Raw genomic sequence first — 9770 nt, 5'->3', positions numbered from 1 at the left:
TCCTGCCAACAAAAACATTACGACTCACTGAAAGCTCAGATGATGGTTAGCATTTTCTAGTGAGAAATTATTTTAGAAGTATGTACATTGTTTTTTTTTTAAAGATATAACACTCTTGCACACTTAGGCTACAGTATAGTGTAAACAAACATATGCATTGGGAAACCCAAATAGTCATTTAACTTGCTTTATTGCAATATTCTGTTTATTGCAGTGGTCTGGAACCAAACCTGCGATATCTCTAAGGTATGTCTGTATGTCATGATAAATTTGCCCATTTATCTGTTTAATTTATGTTTTCCCCTAGAAGACAGAAAGTCTTGTGTGTAAAACATTAATCTAGACCCTGGGTATAAAGCACTGAACCAAAATTTTAAAAATGTTCCTGCCTGCCTAAGGCTTAATTTTAGTGGAAGGACACTGAAAATAAACAAATGAATGAGCAGACCTGCCATATTATATATAACATTCTTCCATGGTCTTTCATCTCATAAATCATTTAATGAGAAAAAGAATGCAGAAAAACAAAAAAGGTAAGGGAATAAAGAACAGTGTGGGAAAGGGTCTCCTGCGTTAAGTAGGATGCTGAGGGAGAATTTCACTGCTGATGCTTGAATAGACACAAATGAAGTGAAGGGGCAATCCATGCAGGTATCTGGAGGATACCTGGCAGGAAGAATAGTAAGTATTAGGACATTTACTGAAATGGAGAAGTACTTGGAGAAAACTAAGTAGCGGGAGACAGGAATCAAGATTTCAGTTGGGCCATTCAAAAGTTGAGATACCTACCCAGTAGGGGTGATATTAAAAAGTATCAATAGATGTTCAACAGACACTGGCCAATCAGAAAGGATTTTCCACTATTTGGAGCTTATGACACTTGTAAACCAATGGTAACACCATAATGACACGTGCCAGTGAGTGTCAGCTCTGCTTATAGGGTATCCAAGTGGAGGCAGGTCATTCTGGACTTTAGGAGAGGGTCAGGGCTGGAGATGAATAGTTTAAGGCCATGGACTTGATGAGACCACCAAGTGAGAGGATGTAGACATATACAAGGGAAAAGGTTGAAGATTGAGAACAGCCTGCAAAGGTGAGCAGTGACCATCGAGGTAGAGGAAAACGAAGAGGGGGTGATGTTCTAAGTGCCAAAGGAAGGATGTATTTCATGGTGGTAAATACTGCTGCAGGGTTAAGAAGAGCACCGAGGACCGATCCTTGGATGGGGAATCTGGAAGTCATTGACTTTGACAAGGACAGTTTTAGTGGAGTTGCTGGGATAGAAGCCTGCTTAGAATGTGTTCAAGAGATGCCTGGAGCCAGAAAGTCTAGTGAACTCTTTGCCTATGGTGTTTCGTAAAGGGGAGCAGAGAAATGGGGCTGGAGTGGGAGAGGGATATGGGGGCAACCAAGATTTGTTCATTATTGTTTCTCTGTTCCCGTTGAGAGAAATTACAGTGTTTGCTTACTGATGGAAATGATCTGGCATGGGAAGGGATTGATAAGAAGTTACCGCAGAGCAAATCTTTGAGTGGGTGAAAGGAAATTGAATGGAACGCAGAACGGAACATAGACAGGGACCTAGTTCATCCTTTGCGCCCAGGAAGGCAGAGTACGTGGGCACAGATGTGGGGTTGGTAGGGCTGGTGGGGGAGAATGTACGAGTTCTCTTCTTATTGCTTCTACGAGCTCAGTGAAATACAAAGCAAGATCGTGGTTTTGGAAGGAGCTACTCCATGGTGCTGTAAGCGTGTCTCTCTCATAAGTAGAATTATGGGCATTTTAAATTTTCTTCTTCTGACTTCTGTAGTTTTGATGTCTCTCTATCAAATGTGTAATATTATATATTTTTTCTTAGTAACAGGTGTCTTTTCCCAGTGCCCTCCTTTTCTGCCCCTCATAGAGGTGATCCTGACCAGCCTGCCACTTGCCAGTTGCATGTCCTTGAACTAGTTACTTACATTTCTTTGCATCTTAATTTCTTTATTAGTAACGTGGGGATGGTAATGTCTGTGCTATTTAATCGGCTGGGTTGGAGGAGTATGAAATGAGAAAATGTATGCAAAAATAATTTTAAAAGAATCAGCATGGATATAAAATGTTCTTATTGTGGTTATTTCTGGTCTTGGTAGGAAAGTCTGAGGCAGGCGCGGAATCTAAGAATAGGCTGGAATCATCAATCCACCTCTTATAAGCTAAGTCCTAAGAGCAAAAACGACTTTTCTGACTCCAGCCATGCTGCGTCCTTTTATCAAGTGTCTAATTAAGATTAAAAGCTTTGTGCTCAACTCTAGAAAACAAAATATGGAGCATGTTTCCTTTGCGGTTGCATTAAGTTAACTTTATTATTTGACGTTCTGAGTTGAAATGTTTCCTACTGAGACAGGTTTTGCTTTTTGGCTTCTTCGGATACATTAATTATGACATTTACCAAAATTTTTGCATTTGTATTCAAAACCACCAAGAGAATATATAGCCGTGATTATTCTTTTGTTATTTTTTTTAACTTACTGTGATTGGATTGTTCAATATGCTTCAGCACATGGACCCTGCCGGCTTGTCATCATTAGACACATTCATAGAGATCTAGAAATGAAAAAAAATCACCAGATGAAGATAAAACCACTTATTTAAGACACTTTGTATGAATTAAGTGATGATAGTGGAGTCACAGAACTCTTCTGTGAGTACAATTCTGAACTGCTTTTGTGTTTCTTGGCATTTAAATATTTCATTGTCAGCCGCAGAGATTATAAAATGGAAAGACAAGGACCGTGTTTTTGTTGTTGTCCAGTGTGTACCCTAGTGAAGACAAATGCTCATTAATCTTTGCTTTCAACTTATTTACATCCTCTCCTCTTTGATTGTAAGACTGTATAACCCCAGCATTGAAGAGCATTTGGAAAAATGAGAAAAACGCCATCATCTCTTCATCTGAATATGACTATTTTCCCTTTTGTGTATTCTTGGTGCCTCTCCGTTCTTTCACACACAGGGCTTTGCATGGTTGCAATTGTACGATGTGTACAATTTTGAAAATGAATTTTTAGAGTTGCATTTAAAAGGGGGTGTTTTTGGGGTACAGAAAAATTGCTCAAGTTATGTTTCTACCTTTCGTTAAAACTGGATTGTGTTAGAAAAACTGTGAGATCAGAAGACCTCACAGGGAGGAAAACCCTGTTGGTGGGGGACCAGGAGCACGAACTGATGTGGTTATGGCTGATGTCTTCTCAGGTGGCCCTTGGTTAAAATTTTGAGTATTTTTGGCTTTGATTTTGATGAAAATCTTATGATCTATACTGTCTCAAAACAATTTTCAACAATGAAATGTATTCTTCAATTGCCATCTCTAATTTCACATACCATCGAGTATCAGGATTATGGTAGGTTGATTGCAAATGTGGCCCCAAATTTTCATCTCTCTTTGTATCCACACCCTTGCAACATGACTTTGCAGCTTTTCCCTTGGATTCTGGGTGGGCTTCTATGATGCTTTGGCCGATGGAATGCAGTGGAAGTGATGGAACATCAGTTCTGAGCTCTGGACTCAGAGACTGTGTGCCTAGCCACACTAACCTGGGCTAGCCCGCTGAGGTGTAAGAGACCGTGTGGATTAGGGCCAAGGCAGCCCAATGGAGGCTCAGCCCCAGTCCAGCCACAGCTGACCACAGATGCATGGGTGAATCCAGTCAATGTGAGCTGAGCCAGCCCAGATGAACAGAACCACCCACCTGAGAATCTTCCATGGCTGTTACTATTTTAAGCCACTAAGTTGTGGGTGATTTATTGAACAGCATTAGTCTGGCCATATGTAACTGATAAAAAAGTTCTATCACACGTTGACATTTTGGACAATTCTAATTTCTCCCCCTGGGTTTCTCTTGTAACATGAAGTTGAAGAATTGAAGTGGAAGGAACATGCCTTGCTCCCCATTGCCATCACCCATCTTCCACTAAAGGCCAAAGATTTGTGAAGCCTAGAGATTGACTGAAAAGTACTTCAACTCTCCATTGAATGCTTGAGCGCAGACCATCTACCCGAGCGCTCGCGTGCTGCTTTCTTCAATGAGGTGAGTGTGAGTAAGACTGCCTTTATTTTCTATTTTCTCTTTTTTATCCAATCTATCAAGCCTACAATCTCTTCTCAACAGATTTTCAAGTAAGCAGGAAACCAGAAAAGATAAATACAAGTTTGAGTGGTATTGTTACAGGAGAAACGGTCTGGATGGCTGCAAGGTAACAACTAATTAGCCTCGGATGCAGGCGAGGCCCCTGAGAATGGAAGTGCCCAGTTCACGAGGAACTAACAAACCACCTGAAATTCAAGCAATTCACCTTTCTGTAGGGGGAGGCTCTGCTGCTATTTATTTTCCTTCTACTAGTACATGGTTTAGGATATGTATGCATCTTTTTTCCCAGTGTGGTGTTTCTCAGTGCAGCGTAGGTAGAGGAAATTGCTCATAGGATAGGTCAAGCGAGTTCCCAGAGAAAGCGATGACCCTTTGGCAAACAGCCAGAATAGCAGAGCCGTCTTGTCCATGGTGTGGCCTTGAGTTCCTGAATTCTTCGTAATATGCCCCAGTGAGGAGATTGATTAAGTTATTTGAGGACGAGGAAGAACGGACTTAATCTGCTCTTCCTTCATTTTTAAACATTTATTTTATATGTTTTATTGTAAAAACATGCGCGGTTATTTTTAGAAAATTGCAAAATACAGAAAAAAATCGAAGGAAGAGAAGTAGACCCTCAGAATCCTATGAATAGTTTTGGGGGTATTCATTTCCAGTCTTTTTAATTATTTTCTATACATAATTGGAAATGCAAATAAATAAAGAAACAGAAGATTCTCATATAAATAAGGGTTAGAGCGAAGTCAAATTCAAGTGGCTTTAGAAGACAAGTACACAGCCATTCCTTCCTCTAAAGAGTAAAGGGAATCATGATGCCATGGGGTGGGTGGTGGTGAGAGCAGAGAGTAGGTCAGTACCGGGCAGAGGACAACATTCACTATTAATCACAATACATGGAACAAACATCAATCTGGAGCTGCTTCGTTAGTGCCAGGCACGATTCTAATCACCTTCTCTGTATTAACTCAAACTTCCCAACAACCCTGCCACTAAGGTGTTACTATTATCCTCATTTACACAGGAGGCCATGTTAGGGAACTTGCCCAAGGCAGGAGCTGGGATTCAAATCTGTTTACAGTGTCCTTGCTCTTAAAGGCTATGCGATGATTTTATAATAATCTTTATTATAATTATGAATCTGGACTCCCCACAGGACTCCTAACACCTTGACCATTTAGAAGGAGCCCATTTGGCACAGCTGTGGAGAATTTCACGTCACTCTCGCAATCATTTATTGGCTTAAAAGCATGTTCCTTTGAAACTGAAATCTGAGTGTCATTCATCACCATTCATTTGTGTTATAGCCTGTCAGTACCCTTTCTTCTTTCCACTTTTCTTTCAGAACACAATAAATTATATTCAAATGGCAGTCATGGAGGAAACTTTCCTTTCCTTCCTCATCCACAAAGCTGATCGATGGGCGCTAAAGCCCCGGGGGAGCAGCATCTGTTGTAACTCAAGGATCCCCACTCGAGCTGAGGATGAAATTAACAGACGTGGAGCAGCTTGCAGCTCAACATTTGTTCAAGTCTGGCACGTGCACACATCATTAGCAACTATATTTGAGGAGCAAGATCAAGGAGGTGAGGAGGAGAATGGATCTGATGAAAGGAATATTCAAGAAAGAGGAAATTCAGAGCATTTAGGTAAAGCTTCATAGCTAAAATAAATGAACTAGAGAGCAGAGCAAACAGCCAGGGACATTGGATAATTTTGCCTCTGCAACTTCCCAAACAAAGTCATTTCAGGCGGTGAATTCCCCAGAGCGGCTGCCTCTCTTACTTCAGCTCCATGGGCTGTCTCTCCATTAAAATTCGAGGGCAAAGATTTTTCTGTCCTGTTCACTGCTGTAATCTGGGCTCGTAGTAGATAAAATTAAATATGCATGGAATAAGTTAATGTATACTTGCTCAAAGCTTGCCTTGACCTGAGCTAGGCAAATAAGGTCTGAGATGTTCTGCAGGAATCAAAAGCAATATGCATGCCAAAAGAATGGCATCTTCCAACGAAAACTGGTTGTTAATTAAAGGGTACGGAATTAGTGGTGAAATCTCATTGGAATGCCTCTCATGTGCCCACTGTTACTCGAGGCCACAGAGGAGATACAATAGACACACAATCACAAGGAACAGTGAACCTTTGCCGAGGGCTTGCTTTGGCCAAGCATGTGCTAAGCTCATTACTCACATTGGCGTGTCTGAGTCTCAGCACCACCCAGGGGGCAGGTAGGTACAAACATCAAGGCAACTTGTAACAGGTCAATTTTGTAATGTGCCCAGAGTCCTCCAGAGAGGGAATGGTGGAGCTGGGAGTCCTTCTTCTATGTGCCTCACTGCTATTCTCTGTGGTCCTTTAGGAATCTGCCCTTCATCTGACGACACAAAAGGGACACATATGAACAATTAAGTCTTTTTTTTTTTAAAGATTTATTTATTTTAGAGAGAGAGAGCATTGAGGAGGAGGGGCAGAGGGAGAGGGAGAGAAAGAATCTCAAGCAGACTCTCCCCTGAGAGCAGAGCCCAACGCGGGGCTCAATCCCACGACCCTGAGACCATGACCTGAGTTGAAATCCAGAGTCCGACGTTCCACCAACCGAGCCACCCAGGCGCCCCGAACGATTGTCTTAAACTCCGTGGCCCTGACAATAAAAAACAGAGGCGTCGGTGCGGACCTTGACACAGAGCTCCCAGAAGGAGGCTGTACTCAATCTTTCATGTCATCGTTGGTTCCTTTGTATATCCCTCTCTCCCTCCTCCATCTACTCCTCCGCTCACCCTCCCTGCCACCCCCCTTACAAACGCTTACTGAGCTCCACTCGGCACACCCCGCACCAGCTAGGCTGAAGTGGGTTTTGTGCTGAAGTAGTCGTATTTTAGCCACGGGTGCTTCTCAGCGTGCGAGGGCCGAGGTTAAACCACACCCCCCCCAGCAGAGGGTCTCCCCCAGGAAGGACAGTTTGGTGCTGTCAAAACCGAGAAGGTTTGCACCCTTGACCCAGCAGTCCGACCCGCTGGAAGGCAGCCACGGTGAAATGACCGAGCCAGATGAGTCTCCGCAGTGCTGTTTATACTGACCAAGTATTAGAAGTAGCTGCATGTTTATCAAAAGGGAGGTGCCTACTTAAAAGCTGATCATGCCCCCAAAGAGAGTGCTGAGCAGCTATCAAGAGGAGTGAAGAGGGGAATGAGTAGATCTTGAAGACATTGAAGTGAAAAAAGGAAGGAGCATATGTATAGTAAGTAGGCTACCATTTGGGTGAAAGGTGGGAAATATAAACATACTTGGTAAGATAGCTAGAAAATATCTCTGGAAGGATACAGCAGACACTGGCGACATCTGTGGGTTTCAGTGAGGGAGCAGGGAGTTAAATGGCAAGAAGAGTGGGAGGGACTTTTATGAAATACTCTTTTGTATGTTTTGAATTTTGAACCTGGTGCATGTATGATCTATATTCCCCTCCAAAAATTAAAAAAAAAAATCATGTGCACAGACAAAGTACTAGTGGTATATCTGTGAGTGCTGGGGTTTTAATTTTGGTAGCCCATATCTCTCTAGGTGGTCAGAAGAGAATCCTGCATGCCAGGAGGGGTTGGCATCTGGAACCCACGCTGCCCCACTCACACCTGAAGTGCTGTGACATTTGCTTTTTGTCCTTGGCTAAACCAGATACCTTCCCCAGGGTCCTCTTCCTTAACGAGGGAGCTTCTCCCCAGACCTGGTGTTTTCCGTTTGGAAGAGGGTGGTCATGGAGAAAATGACATCTGTCCAGAGCTTGAAGTGGGTGAAGGAATGAGCCCTGAGGGCATCCAGGGGAAGGGAGTTCTGGAAATACAGAACAGCAAGTTCATAGAATCTGAGGCAGAAGGGTACCTGGCCTGGTGGCAGATGTGCCAAGAAAGGGGTATATAAAGGACAGAGAGGAGACCGAGGCAAACGCACAGTCCGCAGTTTGTGTGGGGGTGAGGGAGGTGTGGATCGTAGAGGGCCTTCCACCCCTTTCCTCGAGATTCCACATCCAGACATCTGCCCTATTTGTTGACCCTGATCTCATGTCCCAGGTCTGTTAACTGGCCTGTTCCTGGGTCTCTGAGACCAAGTTCCTGCCCTGCATTCAGATTTGCTGTTGGCGCCCTGGCCTCAAGCCCTGCCTCTGTAACCCGTTCCATGACCGGGTCTCTCCCAGATGCCTCCAAGGAATGGGGACCGAATTCTGGTCTGGACAGGAGAGTGCTTCCAGATCAGTCCATGCAGGGACCGGAGGCACCATGAGGAGGAGAGACAGGAGCAAGGAATCCATCTTTCAATCCCTGTGCTCACTGGTCTTCCTGATATTTCAAAAATGGCACACCTTTTCCTCAGGTGCCTCTGAGCTTGTGAGTCCTCATCCTCAGACACTCCTCCCCTACTTTGTATGATTAACTTGCTCTCTTGTTTCACTCAGAAAATGAATGGTCCTCAAATGTCCTCTTCAGAGGGGCCTTCCCTGACCTCCTCTGCTGCCATAAAATGACTTCCTCCTCTGCCCCCTATCCTCTTACGCAATCGAATGTCTTCACCACATATAGGCATGTGTTTCTTCTCTGTCTCTCCCCTCTTGAGTATGAGCTTGAGAAGAATAAGGACTTTATCTAGAATCCAACCGTAGCAGGTGGTTGGGCCTCCTGGAACTTGTCTTGGTGAGGGAGTTTTGTTCCAGGTTTTGGTCCCTCCAAGTCAACCGAGTTCCACTGGAGAACCAGACTCTGCCTGTGGTGGGATGGAGAGTCCTAGCAATTCGGAGGAGATGCACAGCCGAAGAGAATGGCCATATGTGCAGGCACGGCAGGAACACCATGCCCTGCCTGGTCCCCATCCTGAAGCAGAGGGTTGCAGAGGCAAGGGCAGCATTCACCAACATTTTACAGGGAAAAAAAATATAGGGTCCTTTTACCTACTCAGAGTCATATTTCTTTTGGTCTTATCAGAGCTCAAAGGTGAGCATAAAGGGCTCATAATTTGAAGGTTCACAGTTGTAGCAATCTGCTTTTACTCTTACTGATTCTTCACTCTTGAGAAGCGGCTTTGACACCAGTAGACTGGGTTTCAAATTGCAGCTCTGAATATGGTGACTTTGGGCAAATTCAACATTTCTGAGCCCATTTCCTCATCTAACATGGGGTAGGGGGAGTGGGATTGGGGACAATATTTACTTTCCACCGTTGGCAGTTGTAGAGCGTGAAGTACAGTCTTTGATACACAGTAAATGCTTAATTAACATTCAATCATTTTCTCCTTCCTCAGCCCTTCTCCACATCTGCCACCATGAAAGTTCTTTTCCATGTACTCAGTAGTCCAGGAGATTAATACTTGCCTGTAAGCTGTGAGGACTGAGAAAAAGAAGCCCATGATCTTTGAGTCCATCACGCATTATGCCCTTTGATGTTCAATGTCCTGGTCCCAGGTCTGATATCTGTATGAGCTGATCAGGTAATGGTGGTGGGATCACACTACATTTTTTGATAGTGGGGTCACACTACATTTCAGTCATATTTTCACAAGTGCACAGGTGTGTTAGGGTACAGGCTTAGCTGATAAAATGAAAATACCCCCAAATGCAGTAGCTTAAGTATGATGGGAGCTTGTGTCTTTCTTATACGATAA

At 43.6% G+C, this 9770-nt stretch overlaps 1 long non-coding RNA gene across 1 annotated transcript; it reads left to right on the top strand.

Annotated features, from left to right (window-relative positions):
• Nucleotides 1–218: 218 nt before the first annotated feature.
• LOC109489653 lies at nt 219–6488 on the top strand. The gene is made up of 3 exons (XR_002142700.2): nt 219–246; nt 3895–4070; nt 5473–6488. It is a non-coding gene; the product is annotated as an uncharacterized LOC109489653 (long non-coding RNA).
• Nucleotides 6489–9770: the final 3282 nt, after the last annotated feature.

The sequence above is a fragment of the Ailuropoda melanoleuca genome, chromosome 11 (assembly GCF_002007445.2).
Source record: "Ailuropoda melanoleuca isolate Jingjing chromosome 11, ASM200744v2, whole genome shotgun sequence".
NCBI lineage: Eukaryota > Metazoa > Chordata > Mammalia > Carnivora > Ursidae > Ailuropoda > Ailuropoda melanoleuca.
Note: the sequence above shows the minus strand (reverse complement) of the source record. Positions and strands in the feature narration are given on the sequence as shown.